At 40.3% G+C, this 21,082-nt stretch overlaps 2 protein-coding genes across 7 annotated transcripts in view; one reads left to right on the top strand and one right to left on the bottom strand.

Annotated features, from left to right (window-relative positions):
* Positions 1–21,082, bottom strand: part of LOC110540592 (vomeronasal type-2 receptor 116-like) — a 317,214-nt gene that overhangs the window by 254,189 nt on the left and 41,943 nt on the right.
* The window catches only part of LOC110540087 (zinc finger protein 431-like), a 42,326-nt gene that overhangs the window by 15,737 nt on the left and 5,507 nt on the right, over positions 1–21,082 (top strand). The window lies entirely within an intron of this gene.

Raw genomic sequence — 21,082 nt, 5'->3', positions numbered from 1 at the left:
CCATCAGCGGAGACTCAGTTATTATTATTCTTTGCACTATTCTTTGCTGGGGACAGATTTTTTTTTTCCCCTAATACCATTGAAGAAAAAGCTTGTTATTTTATTTATTTTTTTATTTTATTTTTCAATGCAGTTTATTCAGGAACCTTGAACAATCATCTGACCCTGGGGAAAGCCAACCCACAGCTTAAATAACCTCTGGGTAGCCAACCCCAGCATGCCACGTGGGCAATGCAGATAGGTCCACATACATGGAAGCAAGCCAGATCCTCAGCCTTAGCCAAATGTAGAGTTGTTCGTAACAGAGAGCACTCACCATCGGGAAGGTGGAAGGTGGAAACCAGCTCCCTCTTTAAGGCGCGGCATCACGCAGCTCTCTACAGTTCCCCATTTTTTTTTAAGACACATCAGGCAAGAGTAGAGGTCTGATCTCTGATATTAGAAATAAATTGGGACTTTGTACCGATGTTCATTTAGGTGTCATCCACCCAAAGAGCATCAGACCCATCCGATACCTTTTTCTCAGAGGCGGGACCTGGGGCATCAACCTGCATGCAATCAGACATGCTCTTCTCTGGGTCCAAAGCGGGTGATCCTGAGTGGAGTGCTTAGCCTCGCATCCTGAGCATAACATTTTAGCTTTTTATGGTAGCCAACCATACTTGGGGAGACTGTCCTGCTTCAATGGCTCTAAAGGCCTGAATGGTCATGGCTGCATTACGCTGTTGTGAGACTCTAATCTTGCATATATACCACAGGCAAACCAAGGAGACCAACACCAGAAGGCCTGCTAATGCTCCCATGCCCGCCCATTCCTTCAGATGATTCATGGCTGCAGCAATCCATGATGATATTCCTGTGGCTAGTCCTGTGTCCACTCTGGTAGAATTTACCGTGACAATGGCCACTCTCAGGTGCTCCATCGTAGTATCGAGTTTTCCAGTCCAATTACCTAAAATATAGCTCGACAATTGTTTAGACAGATTTGCAGCACAGGAAAAATTCTTATGTTGTATGCTAGTGACTTAAAGTCCAGCATACTTCCATTGACAGCCAAGTTGAGCAATTTGCCATAGGGTATCAATTTGCTCCTGCACGAGGTCAATCCTCTGATCGAACACCATCAAGCCTCCTTTTAGTTGAGCATTAATTCCTTTTTGTACATCTAAGGCATGAGCTACATTGGCTAAAAGATTATTCAGGGTCTGAGCAGTCTGCACAGTATGACTCATGGCTAATGCCACGGTGGTAGCTCCAACAGCCGCCAATGAGATGGCAGTAACAATGGTGGCTGTTAATTCCAAGATCCCTTTTCTGTCTGAAGAGAGTCATAGCGTGAGGGGCATCAACAGGCACAGGCGCCCAGCGAGGCATGTGAGTAACCAGGTAGTAAATTTACTAGCATTCCAGCATTGGGCAAAAAAGCAAGTATCATTACCACAATTACTTGGCTCTATTTGGCTAATAATGAATAAAAATGGGGGATATAAATAAACAGGTGTGGGCTTATAGGAAATATTATGAGAAGCCTTAACCCCCTCGTTGGAACATCCTGCATCAGTTCTAGAACTAGCAGTGGTGGTGTCCGAGGTATGAGTAGGTTCAGGAGACCATTGCCCCAAGGGGCGAGACGTGCTCCCTGTAAATTGTCTAACTCCATGTTTTTCTCCACTTTTGAAAGTCATTTAAGGTTCTTAAATTATTTTTTCCTTTTTTTTAAATTTTTCATCAATTACACTTTATTCATTCTGCATCCCCCCATAAGCCCCTCCCTCCTCCCCTCCCAATCGCACCCTCCCTCCTCCCTCTGCATGCATGGCACTCCCCAAGTCCACTGATAGGGGAGGTTCTCCTCTCCTTTCTGATCTTAGTCTATCAGTTCACATCAAAAGTGGCTGCATTGTCCTCTACTATGGCCTGGTAAGGCTGCTCCCCTCAGGAGGAGGTGACTAAAGAGCAGGCCAGTCAGTTCATGTCAGAGGCAGTCCCTCTTCACATTACTATGTAACCCAATTGGACTCTGAACTGCCCTGGGCTACATCTGTGCAGGGGTTCTGGGTTATCTCTATGAATAGTCCTTGATTGGAGTATGAGTCTCTGGGAAGTTCCCTGTATTCAAATTTTTCTTGTTCTGTTGCTCTCCTTGTGGAGACCCTGTCCTCTCCAGCTCTTACTATTTCCCAATTCTTACATAAAATTCCATTCATTCTGCCCAACAGTTGCCCATCAGGCTCAGCATCTGCTTAGATAGTCTGTAGGGCAGAGGCTTTCAGAGGCACTCTGTGGTAGGTTCCTAGGTTGTTTCCTGTTTTCTTCTTCTTCTGATGTCCATCCTCTTTGCCTTTCTGGATGGGGGATTGGACATTTTAGTTAGGGTCCTCTCTCTTACTTAGTTTCTTTAGGTGCACAGGTTTTAGTGGGTTTGTTCTACGTTGTATGTCTATATGAATGAGTATATACCATGTGTGTCTTTTTGCTTCTGGGACAACTCACTCAGGATGATCCTTTCCAGATCCCACCATTTACCTGCGAATTTCATGATTTCCTTATTTTTCAGGACCATAAGGTCCTGGGCCTTTTTTGGATGGGAGACTTTCGATGACTGCTTCTATTTCCTTGGGGGATATAGGACTATTTAATTGATTTACCTGGTCCTGATTTAGCTTTGGTAAGTGGAATCGATCAAGAAAATTGTCCATTTCATTTAAATTTTCAAATTTTGTTGCATATAGACTTTTGAAGTAAGTCCTAATGATTGCTTGGATTTCCTCAGTGTCTGTAGTTACGTCCCCCTTTTCATTTCTGATTTTGTTGATTTGGATGGTGTCTCGCTGCCTTTTAGTTAGCTTTGCTAAGGGTTTGTCTATCTTGTTGATTTTCTCAAAGAACCAGCTCTTGGTTTCATTGATTCTTTGAATTGTTTTATTTGTTTCTAATTGATTGATTTCAGCCCTGAGTTTGATTATTTCCAGCCATCTGCTCCTTCTTGGTGTGTCTGCTTCTTGTTTTTCTAGGGTTTTTAAGTGAGCCATTAAGTTGCTTGAATGCTCTGTCTCAAATTTCTTCTTGAAGGCACTTATTGCTGTGAACTTTCCTCTTAGCACTGCTTTCATTGTGTCCCACAAGTTTGGGTATGTTGTGTCTTCATTTTCATTGAGTTCTAGGAAGATTTTAATTTCTTTCTTTATTTCTTCCCTGACCCAGCTGTCTTTTAGTAGCAAGTCGTTCAGTTTCCATGTATGTGTAGGCTTTTTGCTATTTCTGTTGTTACTGAGGTCCAGCTTTATTCCATGGTGATCAGACAGGATACAAGGGGTTATTTCAATCTTCCTGTATTTGTTGAGGCTTGCTTTGTGACCAACTGTGTGGTCTATTTTGGAGAAGGTTCCATGAAGTGCTGAGAAGAAGGTAAATTCTTTTGTGTTTGGGTGTAAATGTCTGTTAGGTCCATTTGATTCATGACCTCTGTCAGAGATATTGTTTCTTCGTTTAATTTCTGTTTTGTTGACCTGTCTTTTGTTGAGAGTGGGGTGTTGAAGTCTCCCACTATTAGTATGTGGGGATCTATATGTGGTTTAAGTTTTATCAATGTTTCTTTCATAAATGTGGGTGCCCTTGTATTTGGGGCATAAATGTTCAGGATTGTGATGTCTTCTTGGTGGAATTTTCCCTTGATGAGTACGAAGTGTCCTTCCCCATCTCTTTTGATTAATTTTGGTTGAAAGAGTATTTTATCAGATATTAGAATGGCTACTCCTGCTTGCTTCTTGCGTCCATTTGCTTGAAAAGCCGTCTTCCATCCTTTTACCCTCAGGTAATGTCTATCTTTGTGACGTAGGTGTGTTTCTTGTATACAACAGATTGCTGGGTTTTGTTTATGCATCCATTCTGTTAGTCTTTGTCTTTTTATTGGAGAATTAAGTCCATTGATATTGAGAGAGAATAATGACCAGTGGCTGTTAGATTCTTTGAATTTGATGTTGGCTGTGGTCATACGGTTGTGTGCTTGGTTGCTTTTTGTTTTACTGTAGTGGGGTTATTTATTTCCTGTGTTTTTTTGAATGTAGCCAGCTTTCTTGGGTTGTATTTTCCCTTCCAGTGTCTTCTGTAATGCTGGATTTGTTTGTAGGTATTGTTGAAATTTGTTTTTGTCGTTGAATATCTTGTTTTCTCCGTCTATGAGGACTGAGAGTTTTGCAGGGTATAGTAGCCTGGGCTGACATCTGTGTTCTCTTAGGGTCTGCATGATATCTCTCCAGGCCCTTCTGGCTTTCATAGTCTCTGTTGAAAAGTCAGGTGTGATTCTAATGGGTTTGCCATTATATGTTACTTGGCCTTTTTCTCTTGCAGCTTTTAGTATTTTTTCTTTGTTCTGTATACTTACAGTTTTGATTATTATGTGGCGGGAGGATTTTCTTTTCTGGTCTAATTTATTGGGTGTTCTATAGGCCTCTTGTATTCTTATTGGCCTCTCCTTTAAGTTGGGGAAATTTTCTTCGATGATTTTGTTGAAAGTATTTTCTGGGCCTTGGTGCAGGGAATCTTCTTTTTCCTCTATTCCTATTATTCTTAGGTTTTGTCTTTTTATGTTGCCTTGAATTTCTTGGACGGTCTGTGTCAGAAATTTTTTAGATTTAACATTTTCTTTGACAGATACATCTATTTCTTCCATTGTATCGTCCACACCAGAGATTCTTTCTTCCATTTCTTGTATCCTATTGGTTATGCTAACCTCTGTAGTTCCTGCTTTCTTCCCTAAGTTCTTTCTCTCTACAATTTCTTCCATTTGTGTTTTTTTTTAATTTTTCCAATTCTATCTTCAGTTCTTGAGCTAGTTTGTTGGTTTCCTTCCCCTGTCTGACTGTATTTTCATGTTTTTCCATCATTTCCTTCAGCTGCTTGTTTGAAGAATCCACTGTTTCTTTTATTTCATTCAGTGATTTAAGCATTTCCTCTCTAAAGGCCACAGACTGTTTGGCTGCAGCTTCCCATATTTCTTCATGGATGGCCATAATCTCCTTGTCTTTAATTTCCTCCATTTTTTTACGGATAGCCATGATATGTTTGTTTTTATCTTCCTCTAATTCTTTTCGTATTTTATTTGTTTCCTCTGTTATCTTCGTGAGCATAGATGTTAGGTCATCTCCTTGAATTTCATTTATGCTGGGGTTTCTAGGGCTATTTGCCCCTGGATAACTGGGTTCTGGAGATGCCATATTGCTCTGGCCTTTGTTGGTTGGACTTTTACGCTGTCCTCTACCCATTGGGCTATCTTAGTTGTTTGAATTTAGTTTCTGGTTGTTCCTGGACTGTTGTAGTGGAGAGAATCCCTTTGGCAGGAAGATGGTTTTTCCTGAAGGAAGCCTTCTCAGCTTTTTGGTTATAGTCACTGGATGGCCTGTGTTTTTCAGGAGTTGTTACAGCTCACCTTAGGCATAGAGACCTGGGTGGTAACTGTGGCCCTGATTAGTCAAGAGGGCTCTCCTTTCACCGGGAGAAGTCCTGGAGACAGCTGCCCTTCTTCTGGGTTTCTTGCTGTAAATTTAGTGACCAGCTTCTGTAACCTTTGTGTCCCATGGTTTGGTCGGTTTTGTTAGGAATAACTGGTTGCCCCTTGGAGCAGTATCTGGGGGTTGATCTCAGGGTTCCCGGACTTTTGTAGGTCTGAGGTTGGGGCTCTGTGCCCCAGAACCCAAGAGCTAATCTGTGGCGGGTGAGTACTGCTCTGGTGTCTTAGGGCACTCAGTTCTGTCTGTAAGGAATAGTTGGTACGAAGCAGACCTCTGAGCTGGTGGAGTGTGCGCCCACCTGCTAGTCTGCGGGAGCTGAGTTTCCAATCACTCTGTGCTCCCTGTTTGGGCCCAGATCTGTGATGACTGGCCGTACTCACCTGTTTGCAATCTGCAGTCTGCTAGACTTTCCCTAGGTGACCCCAGCAGCACGGTTTCTTCCTTCTCTGTGGGGTCCTCTCTGAACAGGGGTTCCCAGTACCTGTTGTACTTGGGCGCGCAGCTTGTCTGTACCGCTGAGCTGAGTGCTAAATTCTCTGCGCATGGCAGGATCTCGGCTGTGATGGCGGCAGAGACCTTCCGGGTAAAGACTGGGTGACCAGCGATCAGACCCGCAACCCTGCTTCCCCGTGGGGTCCCCCCGCGACTGGGACATCCAGTCTCAGGTACCCTTGTGCCCACAGATCAGCCTGGGAAAGTGACTGGGACACGCCTGCTTGCGCCTCCAGCCTGGAGACACAAAGCCTGCGTTACCCGGGATTTCTTCCGGGTTCTGGCTGGGTAGCTGTGAGTGGACCCGACCGATTCCCACCCCGTGGGAGCCTCCCCTCACCTGGGAAACACGATTGATGTAGTTTCAGGGTCCCGAGTTCAGTCTCCTGGTCTCTGCACAGAGAGTGTTGTCCTGCTTCTCAGATGAGCTGTTCTCCCGGCGCCGCCATCTTGGCTCCTCCTAGGGGACAGATTCTAAGCTAAATGTTTGTGCAAGGGATGTTTGCAATCAACCAAGGAATTTTAACTACCTAAGGTAGTTATCTTAGCTTGAGGTCAGTCCCGGACACTGGAGACCACAAAGTATGCAATGGTGAGTATGTGGGCCACTGTCCCAAAATCAGGAGGAACAGTTCTGCTAAGTTCTCAGAATCTGATATGGCGGTGCTGAGACTGCCAGTCAGTCAACTGTCATTCTGTTGATCTATGTGGTGATTTTCAGTAGTGGTCCTTGGTCTCTGACTCTCCCTTGAGTGTGGATTCCTTGGCGGTGGTTGGGGGCAGTGGATGGGGGGCTGGTAGAATTCCTCTGCAGTCCTGGCAGTTTAAAGCAGTGATTCTTAAAATATCACTGTCCAGTGTGCACACATACACATTGCTTTTGGTGTGTGCTGGGAAGACAGATTGGAAAATTGATGGTCTGCTCTCTAGACGTTCTGAACCTTGTATTTCACGTTCAGTTTTGTGTGGCAAATTTTATAAATAGTTTTGAAGCTGGTAGAAAGGGGGCGATGTACATTCTACAGCAATTTTTGTAATCTTTTTATCTTTTCGCTACTTTCAACCACAATGGTGTGATTCAGGAAATTTAACTTCATGACACAAAAGGAATTTCTGAGATGCAGAGGTTTTTAAGGTGTGCATGGTGTTGGGTAGGTGAATAAGGCAGATTCCATATCTTGTGGCACAATCTATGTGGGAGTAAGCAAACATGAAAACACTCACCACATTGGTTTGTGTGTGGCTTTCGGTGGGGCTGGATTTGCCTGAAACCACAAGGAAGCAAGAGGGTCTGTAGAATCATAGCCCACTTTTTTGATCACTTTTTTCTACACCGAGCTCCAGAACACAGAGCATGTGATCTCTCCTTTTCGAGAGCGATCTACAGTAGCCAGTGGGTCAGAAATGTATGTTAGTGGTCAGTTTGAATTGCTTTTGTAAGAGTTTTGAAGTCTGTGTTTATTTAATTTCTATATACATATAACCAAAAGTACACATGGTCAAGTACACATTTTTCCTGGCAGAGTTTCCTTGGGTCTTTTGAGGAAAATTTGAATATATTTTTAAGCTTACAGTTTCGGCTTTTTCTCTTCATCTCCTAATTTTGTCAAAACTGTTGTACACATTCTTGGTAGTTGTAGCTCTGAGATACATTCTGAGGTCACAGCTGCCCATGTGTTCCTTCATAATCCTATTTGGAATTCTGTGTCGTTTTTCATGGGATATAGCTTTGGAATCAGCTTTCCTCTTAGAAATTCATAGAAATTTTCTTTAGAGTCTGTTGAATTCATGTTGAAAGAGAAAATAGCCAACATCTTTTTATTTTTAAATACATCATTCCATTTGTGTCATTTACTCTAGTATAAAAGGGTAAATAATATTATCCTATATAAATAATTTGTTTAGCAAACTACAGTTAGTACATAAAATTGAAAGTGATATGAAATAATTTACAATCTATAGAAAGAAGACAAGTATAGAATTTACTGACACAAAAAACATTGTTATGGTCAGAAAAGCTATCCCACCAAGTATAATTTGAGAAGACAAAAAGTGAAAATAACACACGGTACAGAATTGAACAATAAATTTGAATATGATATGGGATCGTGTATTAGCATACAAATCAACTTTTGATAGCAGAATTTGGGATTTCCTGTGGATATGAACTAAAATTAAGTAACATCAAGTAGTTTTATAGTCAATGTAAAACTGCAAGTATTTAATGTATGTAATCTGATGCTTTTGCAGATATTACCTACACCCACACCCCCTCATTACCAAAAACAACACAATAAACCATGTTTTCACACATTCTCATTGTTTCCATGTTTATGTGTGCCTACATTGCACAGAGCTCATAAAATGACAGAATTGCTATGGATCCCAACAGTCTTCTTAGTAAATTTTCATGTACTCTAGATTGGTTTTAAAGTAGTATCTGAAATCTCATGCTTATTGCATTTATATTCGTGGTGGTATAACTTTCAAAATAACCTAATTCTTCATTTGTTGAGGTCACCCTGGGTACCTCAGGAGGACAGTATGGCAAATAAATGAAGACAACAGCAATAGTTAAAGGATTGCATACTTATAAAAGACTCTCACAGTCAGTGCTGTATTAGTCATGAAACAGGATATAATTACAGCATAAGCAGTGTTAAACCAACAAACTTCTCTCTCTCTCTCTCTCTCTGATTTCAATCTTGCTGCATTCCCATTTGTCCATTGGGAAGGAGACCTTCAGTCATCTTGTCTACCTTAATGTTCGCAATAGAAAATGAAAGGCAGAAACAACACAACCTAGGTGAAGCACTTTCAAAGATTTTTTGTAACATTTTTTTTTAGTTGGTATGTGGAGAAGGAAAATCAAATATCAGACTTTTTAGAGCAAAAGTTGTTATAGAAATAAAAAGCAAATGTGCTTGTATAATATTCTAGAAAATTGCAGAAAGTTGGTTTATTTTGATGGTATAAGAGCTTTCTGCCAATGAGTCATGCTGCATGAAGTGAAAATGAGTTAAGAAACTGACTTGTTTTGTTTGAATTGAAAGAATGACAATAAATTACAGTTGAATAAAAATGTAATAGTCTTAGACAAGTAACACTTTTCTTAGTTTTGTTTTGATCAGCTAACCCACCTTAGATGATGACACTTTTATTTTTATTGGGAAAACATGTTTAAATGCTTAACATTTTAAAATATCAGTTTGTATATACTTAATGTAGTATATATTTAATGTATAGTGTATAACATTATGCATTTATTTCTGTTATTGCGAATATTATTCAAACATTGTTTTTGGTTGTTTCTTTTTAAAGATTTTATTTATTTAATTAGTGTTCTGTCTGCATGTGCGCCTGCATGCCAGAAGAGCGCAACAGACCACAGTATAGATGGTCGTGAGCCACCATGTGGTTGCTGGGAATTGAACTCAGGAGTTCTGAAGGAACAGAGAGTGTTCTTACCTGCTGAGCCACCTCTCCAGCTTCAAAGTTTAGTTTTTATTATAGAGAAGAAAGAGTACTCTTTTGGAATTAAGTGAGCAGGGACCCCTGTAATTCCACATAACAGCAGAAAGTTACCATTTTTTTACCTGCATGATATATATTTCACATTGGTGAGAGCAAAACTTCTGATTTCATAGATCTAGATGGGACTAAAGAATAAGCTTGTTAAACTTCTGAGTGATGCTTTCCCTCTATGCACACAGAACAATAACTGTACGTCATGATAGTGTTTTCCTTGTCTTCACTATTTCACTTCTCTTTGATTGCTTCCCTTCTTTCCATTTTTTAGGTAGGAAAATTGAATTAATGCTTTTTAATTGAAAAGGATTCTTCCCTCAGACAATATATTCTGACCAATTTTCCCTCCCTCCACTTCTCCCACATCCAGCATACCTCCCTTCTTCCCCGGTTCCACTCCCTCCACTCTGTATCCTTTTCAGAAAAGAACAGGCCTCCAAGATAGGACTGCCAAACAACACCAAACAAGATACAAAAAGATAAACAAACACCCCACACAGAGGATTGGCAAGGAACCCATTAGGGGAAAAAGATTCTCAAGAGCAGGTGAGAGAGTCAAAGCTATGCCCATTGCTAATGTTATGATTCCCATAAAAATACAAAGCTAACAGCATGACACCTCAGTAGAGGACCTGGTGCTGATACATGCTCATGCAATGCTTGTCATTTATGTCTCTGTGACATTCCTGGCCATGAAGGGAGTGGATTCCATCCCATGGCTTAGGGTGCAAGTTAAACCAAACATTAACTCACCACTCAAGCATGTTTGGTGCCACCACGCCAACTTTACATCTTGCAAGCAGTACAGATTTTAGGTGGAGTGGTTTTTATTCTGGGTTTCTGTCCACGTTTCTCTTTCAGTAGCCTGTACAGTAGTCTCACCCTAAAGAGACTAGAATATAGGGGTGAAGTCTTTCAGCCTGCACCTGGTCCACCTCTCCACCTTCAGTGCACTGTGTGTAAGCTTTCCTCCACAGTGTGGTCCTGGTGTTATTTTTGAGAAATCAATGCTCTGTCCTAATATTAGCCTTGGCTTTTGGGCATTTCCAAATGACCTCCTGGGACAACAACTCAGTTGTCTGAGAAAATACAATGTTGGCTGTATTTGTTTGACCTCCATCCAACAATGAAGGAGTGTTTCCCTTCCCCAACACCTTTGTCAGTATGAGTGAGCTGTCGCTTGTCCTGTTAAACGTCACCATTCTGACATGTGTAAAATTAAAGCTCAAAGTAGTTTCCATTTGCATTTCCTTAAAGGATAAGGATGCTGAACCTGAACAGTGTTTCTCAGCCATTTGAGATTCTCCTGTTGAGAATTCTCTGTTGAGATCTGTTCTCTGTTTCTTATTTTATATATATATTTTTAAATATAAGTTACAGTTTATTAACTTTGTATCCCAGCTGTAGCCTGCTCCCTTATTACCTCCCAATCCCACCCTCCCTCCCTCATCTCCTCCCTACCTTTTTCCAAGTCCACTGATAGGGGAGGTCTTCCTCCCCTTCTATCTGACCTTAGCTTATCAGGTATCTTCAGGACTGCCTGCAGTGTCCGCTTTTGTGGCCTAGCAAGGCTGCTCCTCCCTCAGAGGGGGGAGGACAAAGAGCCAGCCATTGAGTTCATGTCAGAAATAGTCCCTGTTCCCCTTACTAGAGTGCCCACTTGGATACCAAGCTACCATGGGCTCCATCTGAGCAGGGATTCTAGGTCATATCTATACATGGTCCTTGGTTGGAGATACAGTCTCATAAAAGACCCCTGTTCCCAGATATAATTGGTCCTTGTGGAACTCCTGTCCTCTCCAGGTGATACTAACTCTCTCTTATTTTATATGATTCCTTGCCCTCGGAGGATCAGACCCACAGTGCAAGTGGTGCTCAGCACAGAACTCACTGCCTGGGGAGATGTTTTTCAAAAAAAAAATAAATAAAATTTCTTAAGCATAAGAATAAAAGCTCCGATCTAAGAACTGTGAGGATGGCAGCAGTGTCTGATTTAATGTCTGTGCATGCACAGACACACATCTATGCATGCACAGATAATAATAATCAGAGGTCCCCTCATCCACCCACTCAAAAATCTTATAAAAATTTAGTTACATAAGAAACCCTCCCTTAAACAAATCCTTAAAAGTCTAAGGTCTTGCTAGTCATGCTTGCATAAGCCTTTAATCCAGGCACACGAAATGCAGACACAGGCTGTTCTCTGTGAGTTCGGCCTGGTTGACAAGGAGAGCCCAGCACAGACAGGCCTACACAATGAAACCTGGTCTTGAGAAATACAAAACAAAAAATAAAATTAAAACAGAAAATCTGGCATGGATTTGATGGCACAGGCCTTGAATCCCAGTCCCCTGGCAGGAAGAAGCAGGTCAGTCTCTGTGAGTTCAAGGTCAGCCTGGTCTACACATCTAGTCCAAGCAGGAGAAGCCCAGCTCAAAATATATATATATATGAATGTCTGTGTTAGCTATATACATCCAGAGAAATTTATTCTGTCATTTCTTTTCGTGCAGAGAGCCTTTACTAGCACAGCTTTCTGTTTTCTTCATCTTCCCATTGAGGAAGCTGATTTACCTGCTGATAGTACTCCAAAGTGTCATGTTTTTCCTGCTTTCCCCCCCTGGGTTGTCTCTTATCTTCCAGGAAAAAAGCGGCTGCAGTTTACCTGACCCCAGTGTGAAGTCACCGAGCAAAAATCTTGCATTTTCTAAAATCTCTTTTTAATTTTTAATACTCTTGGCACCATTCTACCTGTAGCACAGATTGTTTACTCTGGTACAGGTTGAATAATGGTTGTGCAATATCCACCGTGATTCTCGTAGGAAGAGGGAAATTATGTCCTGAGTTCTGGAAGTCAGAGGGTAGGCTAGGGGAGACAGGCACAATTGATGATGAAATGCAAATCGCTGCAGATCTGAAGAAGGTTTGGTTCTGAAACTGAAGCCTGGGCCAAGAATCACTAACCTTTGTCCTTTCAGTAAAGTGTAACCCTAAGGGAGGTGTTCATGTCACTCAAGACTCACTGGCCAATTAGGATCTTCCATCCCTCCAGTTAGAGGAAGAGGCTGGTTCTTCCTGGCCCCATGCTGCATGTTCCCTCTGTAGCTTAGATGAATGGGGTTGAACGATTGGTGTGCCGCTGCTGTGTACTATGAAGGCATTTCAGACAAGTTCCAAAGTCGCAACATGGTGAGATTGTGTCTGCTGCCCCCAACCTGGTGGAGCAGGAGGCTGAACAGTAGGAGCTGTCCTGTAGGGTCCTTCCTGAGGCAGAGTGGGAACCAGCAGGCAGAATCACCTACCTGAGAGGTCCCTTTTCCTAGCCCTGAACACAGTGAGGCATCTAAATGTCTTGACTACATTGGCTTCGGGTTGGGAGCAGAGAAAAGTCATTTCTGGAGCAGAAGGTTAAAATGAAAGCTTTATTTTCTGAGCTCAGGGTCAGTTCAGGATCTGAATGGTGCTTTATTGTGTATTTAAAGGATTAAATCCACAAAAGCAGGGCCCCTTGGTGAGTGCTGGGGTTATCCAATCAAATTTTAACATTGTGGGTTTAGCAAGGGAATTTCTGTTGGAGGCTGTGCTGATACAGGCCACTGGGCTCAAGACCTTTAACTGTTTTCCAAGACATTTGGTCTGGAATCCAAGGTCCTTAATTTATGTCCCTTGACATTTGGTCCTGAACTCAAGATGATAAAGAAACAAAGTTGTGTGAGTTCTATCCATAATAAGGCAGAGCTTTGTAAATGACATAATTTTACAGTTTAGCCACCTTGGTTAAGGTAACAGCAATTTTTCTGAGTTAACTGAAAATTAGGAAAATGTTTCAAGGGGTAGGGTGGGAAGTAGAGCTGCAAGCTCAGGTGAAGTTAGTATTTTACTTGGAGAGGGTTGGGGCTCTGGAGGCTGCCTCCTTACACACTATGGGGCTGCATGTTCACAAAGTGTTTGCAGGACAGGTTTGAAAATAGACATGTCCTTGGTAGGATGCAAACTCAGAGAAGCCTAGTTTCTAGTACCTTTTCCAAGTTCTGACCTTGGCATTTAACATTTAGATATAAGATTCATTTGGAGTTAATTTTGTTGAGGTTGTAAATAACATGTGTTGAGTAGCACTTCCTTACACAGCTGTGATGTAAACAAGTAGAATTGTTGATGTAAGGGATTTACCAATACTTAGATGACAGGAAGTCACACCAAGTAGAATTTAGCTAAGGGCTAAGTAGATAAGTAGCATGCCATGCAGGCCTGTTAGAGATTAGGATGCTAGGAAACACATGTTTGCTCAAGATGATAGTCAACAAATTTGTCTCCAACCATAACCAAGGAGACAGCCCTTATGCATACCAACTATTGGCCCATCTCCATGCCAAAGAAGAGGCATATAACAAGCTGCTTAATTGCCATTATAGACTCACAGCCAACATTAAAGACTGGTGTGTTATAAAGTTGCAGTTTTCTTCTTGAGAAAAGCATAGCTCTGTCACATGGGGAAGACATCTGGTGAAAACCAATTGAACAGGAAAAACACTATTGTGTTGAGGGTTTCTCTGATCAAACAAAGCTTTCCCCAAGAGCCTCATGTATGTAGAATCACCTAACTTCTTCTCACACTTCTCAAATATGCTTGGCAGAGCTAATAGAACCTGTGGCCTGCACTTTGGGAGATTTCCCCAAAATTCTGAGGTAATTAAAATAAAGCAGTGTTCCTTTTCTAAAACCAGCAATAGGGTGAGCTGCAGGGTTGGGACATGTGAGGAGGGTTTCCTTCAGATTCTCAGAACCCCACTCTTTCTAACACATCAGTTCCAAAGTCACTGTGGTTTTGGTAAATAATGTTCTTGAGATCCTGTGTTCCCCCTTCCTTGTGCAGTTTTGTTTAATTATAATTCCTCATGATTTTATCCCACTTTATGAGACTGTCTGATCAATTCATAGATGTCTCCTGTTTCCTTCCATTTCTCCCCAGGAAGTAGTGTACAAGGTGCTATTCTTCTTAAGAAGCTTACTTGGTATAAGATATAGCTCATGGAAAACCTTGCCACCCTAGCTTTTGCATTTTCTACCTTTTACTTTTCCTAGTATTATAAACCCCTGAGACCTCTTACTTATACCATGTCACTGAATAATGACCTAGGGGAGTGGATTACAGAAATCATTCTAAGAATATTTTTGCTGTGTAAATCATCCAGTTGACTCAGTGGCTAGACTTGAACTCTCTAGCCCATATTGAAACTGTTTAATATATAACCTGGATCCTAAAAGAGACTTAAGGAAGACTGCATGTATGGAGTACAAAATTAGCTTTAGGCTGACTTCTCATATACCATTAACTAGCACTGGACACATGCTACTATTAAAGAGAACTTTTTTAATTAACCATTTAGTTGTGTGTGGCATTCTTTCTTCCTGGTGTGGATATTAATTCTATAATGGCTGCATTTTCAGCATTTTGGAAAAAATATTTCTGAGACAAGCTTTGTTGGCTCAGGTCACATTGATCCCAGTCTATTGCTCCCCAGATCCATGACTTTGCCTTTCTCTTGGTTAAAATTCCTAAATTCTTAAGTTAAAGTCTGTACACAGCAGAGTTTTAAACATTACTCATTTGAGACATATAATGAGCTGTCTATTGTGTGTGCAGTAGGAAGACAGTTTGGAAAAACTGAAGGTCAGATTTCTGGAAGTTTTAAACATTGTTTCCTAATGAATTTTTTTTTTTGTGAAAAATATTTCAATTTTACAAATAGGTTACAAAAATGATGTTGAGGAAGGAATGTGGATGAAACTTCAGAAGTATTTGATTAGCATCCTTTTACCATTCCAATAACAGCAGCCACAGTGTTGTGGCTTAAGGAACTCACTTCTAGGGTTAAAAGGCGTTTCTGAGCTGCAGAGGTGTCTCAACTATATATGGTGTTATGCAGTTACATAAGACAGATTTCACATCTTGTGCTGGAATACATATGGCAAGAACGAGACATAAAATTACTATTTAACATTATTTCCTTTATGGGAATCAGAAGGACTGGGTTTGCCTGAAATTGCTAGGGGGAATGATCTACAGCTCCATAGCGCACTTTTCTGGTGATCTCCATTTACAAAGAGAGTACTAGAGCATGGGGACTTAAAAAAAAGATCAGTTGTATCTAGAAAGTAATATGAATAGTGTAGGGGTCAATTTGCATTATTTTGTGGGAGGTATTACATTTCTGTTTATCTAATTTCTATATGTATACAATCAGAGGTAACATTCAAGTTTTTCTTGGTTGAGTGTCCTTGATGAAATCTTGACTTTATTTTTGGGCTTCTGTTATTGGCATTTTTGCTGTATTCTTTCACAAAAAAATGTGCACAATTTTCATTGTTGTGTTGTAAAGTAAGTACCGAAGTCATATTTGTCTCTATGTGTAATACTTCTTCATAAAACTGCTGAGAATTCTGAGTTATTTTTTCACATGGTAAATTCAGTTGGTACCATGCCATCATAGAATGGCTGGTTGCCAGCATCCAAAGAGCGAGCAGGTGCTGACCTAGGCACACTACACATATCTAGCTGATGGGCAGCTTTGTCTTCATGTAGGTCACCTAACATTTGAAATGGGGGCTGTCTGTCACATGGACACAGTTGCCTGTTTATGAATAACTTTTCTCTATCTGGGCTGCCTTGTCTGTCCTCACTGGAAGAAGATGCACTTAGTTTGTATGTAACTTGATGTGTTGAGGAGAGTTGATATGGGGAGGCTCCCCTTCTCTGAGAAGAAAGGGAGGAGAAGAAGGGGTAGAGGTGGGGAGGATGATACCAGAAAAGAGGAGATACAGAGCTGCAAGCAGGATATAAAGGGAAAAAAATAAATGAAGTAATGAGAAAATGGCTGGTTTCTATGTAAGTGAGAGATTGTGTTGACTGATGATTTCTATAGATGGTTCTTCCATTGAGAGTGGAATTATCCTTAAGCATGTTGGCCCTGGGCTGGATAAAAATGTTAGGTGAGCCTGAGATGATGTAGAAACAAGAGAGCAAGGCAGGAAACAATATTTGCCATGGTTTTTGCCTAAGTTTTCTTGAAACTTGAGATTCTATCCTAGGATTCCAAAATGATGGATTCTGATCTGAAAGGACCAAACAAGTAAACTCATTCATAACCTGAGATATTTGGGGTTAGGGGTTTCAATCACAGCAGCACAGTTAGCAGGTTAGGAGAAAAAAGTTATGCCAAAAGTGACCTTGCTCCTGGACAGACCTGAAGATGTTCTCTTTTTTGAGGAATGTGGAAAATATCAGGACTTGAGATGGCAAAAGTCCAGACCTTAATTGGCTCTTCCTGTAGTACTTGGAAGTGCACAATGTTGAGTGTAGTGCATACAGAGGAAGTGGAGGTTATAGGATTTCAGTGGAAAATATGCTCCGTGAAAAATTAAGCTGGAGGTCATTTGTGTGGTAATTTGTCCTCAGATCTTTCTTATTCTGCTCATGATCTAAAAAATTTAGTAAGGTAGAGTTAAAAATTGGGGACTGATTTCTTAGGTGGTGATGTTTGTTTCATACCTGACTTGGATATTACTAATTAGTCAAGGCTACGTTTAAATTCTTGATTCTCATGTGTCAGCTTTCTGAATACAAGTCAAAGGATGGAAGATGTACCCCCAATGTGTTCTGTTTTGTCAACATATTTTACCAATGTTAATATTAAAATGCTTAATAGAATGTATGTATGTATTGTTTGAAGTCATATGCTTCTTTATGTTCTCATTTGTTACTACAGGGCACATCATGCTGAAGTTTTGCCTTGTAAGAGAATTTTCTAGAGGGGCTATATAATTCCACAACAATGAGATTTATTTCAAAAAAGCATGTTGTATATGTGTAATATGACTGAGTTCTTAGGCTATGACAGATATATGAAGATTTGATAACAGTTTGGGGTGTTTATTTTGACCATTTTAATTTGATGGTCAAGGTCATGTTGCCAGTTTTGCCTCTTGATATTTCAGAGAATGTATTAATATTATTCTTTTTTTATTTTTATTTATTACATTTATTTCCTATCCCATATACAGCCCCCTCCCTATCTCCTCTCAAGCCCACTGTCTCTCTCTTTCTCTGAGTGTATTAAATTTTTAAAGAGATTAGTTTGTTTTTTGACTTTACATCTAAAGGGCGATCCCTCCTTCCTCTGTTCTCAGTCCACCCCTACCCTTCTTTGTCCCCTCCCAGAAAAATGGAGCCCTACTCTCCCTGCATCACCCCATTACAGCACATCAAGTCACATCAGGACTGAACATATCCTCATCCACTAAAGACAGACAAGGCACGCCTGACAGGGGATGAGGATTTAAAAGCAGGCAGTAGAGTTCATAAAAGAAACAGTCCTCTTCACTTACCATTTAACGCATATGGACCAAACTGTCCTTAGTACACAGATAAGTTCAATAGGCCTAGGTTCAGAACATATGTTCCTTATTTGATATCTCATTTTCCGTAAGCCCTCCTGGGTCTGGGTTACTTGTCTCTGTTGGTCTTCTTGTTGCTTCCTATACCCTCCAGATTCTTCCATCTTTCCCCCAGTACTATCATAAGACCCCCAGAGATCCACCCAATGCTTATTTGCAAGTTCTAGATTCTGTCTCCATTGGCTACTAGGTGGAGCCTCTGAGAAAATGGGCATATTTAGGCTTTTCTATATGCACAGCAAAACAACATTTACAATTTCATTGGCTGGCTGACTAGTTTAAGGTGGGTCTCAAGCTGGCCCAATTATTGGTTGGACATTCCCTCAGTCTTTGTTCCCTCATTATCCCTAAACTTCTTGTAGGCAGGGTAATTTTTGGATCATGAGTTTTATGGTTCAGTTGTTGTTCCCTCTCTCCAATAGTCCTGTCTGGCTAGGGGGTAGTCATTTCATTTTCCATGTCTCTTTTCCCCTGTTCATTCGTTAGGAGTCTCAGCTAGGATCACACCCACATGCTATCAGGAACCTTCCCTGTCAAATGACTCCAAAGAGAAATGCCTTCAGTTTCCCTTCTTGTTCTGAGCCCTCTCACCTCCTACTACAATTCTCCCCACATTTGATACCCACATTTGTTTCCCACCCCATTCCAACTTCTGCCCAGTTCCCTCTCTTTATCCATTTGTGCTGTTTGTTCTGTTTTCTATTCTGAGTGACATTCTGGCAACCTCACATGGACCTTCTTGTTACTTAGCTTCTCTGGGTGTGTGGATTGTAGTATGATTATAAGCAATGTGTTTCTTTCTGTGTCTGGTTACCTCTCTCAGGATGATCTTTTATAGTTCAGTCCATTTGCCTACAAGTTCCATGATTTCTCATTTTTAATAACTGAGGAGTATTCCATTGTGTAAGTGTACTAGAAGTTCTTTATCCATTTCTCAGTTCTGGCTGTTATGAATAAAACAGCTATGAACATAGTAGCACAATTGTCCTTATTCTATAATGGAACATCTTTTGGATGTATTCCCTGGAGTGGCATAGCTGGGTAATAAGGTAGAATTATTCCCAATTTTCTGAAAATGCACCAGTTTAATTACCAGAGAAGTTGTACAAGTTTGCACTCCCATCAGCCCTGGAGGAAAGTTCCCTTTTCTCCACATCCTCACCAGCATGTGTTGTCACTTGAGTTTTTCATCTTAGTCATTTGAGTGGTGTAAGATGTAATCTTAGAGTTGTTTTGATTTCCATTTGTCTGATGGCTAAGGACTTTGATCATTTCCTTAAGTGTTTCTCGGCCATATGAGATTCCTCAGTTGTGACTTCTCAGTTTAGCTCTGAACCCCATTTTTAAATTGGTTTATTTGATTAGTTGGTGTTTAATTTCTTAATTTCTTTGTATATTTTGGATATTACATTTTTGTCTGATGTATGGTTGATGCAGATATTTCTCCAATCTGTTGACTGATGTTTTGTTCTATTGATAGTATCCTTTGACTTATAGAAGCTTTTCAGTTTCTTGAGATGCCATTTATTAATTGTTGATCTCAGAGCCTGTGCTGCTGCTGTTCTCCTGTGTTAATACATTCCAGACTTTTCTCCACCTTGTCTTCTAAATGATTTAGAGTCTCTGGTGAAGGTCTTAGATCCCCTTAGACTGGATTTTCTTCAGGATGAAACAAAGGCTTTATTTTCATTTTTCTACATATAGACATCTAGTTACACTACCACCATTTGTTGAAGATGCTGTCTTTTTTCCATTGTATGATTTTGGCTTCTTTGTTGAAAGTAAAGTTCCAGTAGGAGTGTGGATTTATTTCTGTGTCCTTACTCCAATTGTGCAGGATTGGTCTGCTATCAAGGGTATTTTATTTCTCCATTTGAAGTTAATGTTTGCTTTTTCATGGTCTGTAAAGAATTATGTTGCAATGTTGTTGGGAAATGGATTGAACTCATAGAATCCATTTTTTAAGAATGCTGTTTTAGAGAAGGGGATTAAGGGAGTGTTTCATGGGGAGGAAGAAGTGGGGGGAATTCAAAGTGAATAAAGTGTAATTAATAAAAAATTTTAAAAAAGAATGCTGTTTTACTATGTTAACCCTATATATCCATGAGTTTGGGAGATCTTTCCATCTTCTGAGATTTTCTTCAGTTTCTTTCTTTAAAGACTTCAAATTTTAGTCATAGAGGTATTTCACTTGCTTGTTTAGAGTTACAACAAAATATTTTATGTTGTTTGTGGCTACTGTTCAGGGTGTTTCCTAAATTTCATTCTCAGCCCATTTTTCATTTGTATACAAAAGGACTGATGAAATTTTTAGTTAATTGTGATCCCAGCCACTTTGTGGAAATTGTCAATTGTAGGAATTCTCTGGTAGAATTTCTTGTGTCACCTAGGTATACAAGTAATTCATCTGCAAATAGTGATACTTTGAATTTCCAATTTGTATACTTCCTTTCCAATTTGTATCTCCTTGATAACCTTCAGTTGTCTTATTGATTTAGTTAGGACTTAAGGAGTATATTGAAGAAATATGGAGAGTGGAGGCATCCTTGTCCTGTACTTCATATGAGTGGAATTTCTTTAGTTTCTCTCCAAATGGTTTGATGTTGGCTATCAGCTTGCTTTTTACTGCCTTTATTATGTTAAGTATGTGCCTGATGTCTTGTATGCCTGATTTCTCCAAGTCTTTTAACATGAAGGAGTGTTGGATTTTGTCAAAGGCTTTATTTCATTTAATGAGATGATCATGTAATCTTGGTCTTTCAGTTTGTTTATATGGTGGATTACATTGATGGGTTTTTATATGTTGAACAATCCCTGTATCCCTGAGATTAAGCCTATTTGTTCATTGTGTGTATCTTTGATGTGTTGTTCTTGGATTTGGTTTGCGAACGAGTATGTTATTGAATATATTTGTTACAGACAGCTATTAGCTGTCATGTGGGTGCTGGGCATTTAACCCAGGTCCTCTGGAAGAACAGACAGTTTCTTAACCACTGAGCCATACCTCCATCCGCCATGTTGCCTATTTATGATCAACATTTACAGTACTAGTATTTTCATTTTTCCTTTTGTAATTGTTCAAACATACGTTTCATTTT

This window comes from Meriones unguiculatus, assembly GCF_030254825.1.
Source record: "Meriones unguiculatus strain TT.TT164.6M chromosome 13 unlocalized genomic scaffold, Bangor_MerUng_6.1 Chr13_unordered_Scaffold_40, whole genome shotgun sequence".
Lineage (NCBI taxonomy): Eukaryota > Metazoa > Chordata > Mammalia > Rodentia > Muridae > Meriones > Meriones unguiculatus.
Note: the sequence above shows the minus strand (reverse complement) of the source record. Positions and strands in the feature narration are given on the sequence as shown.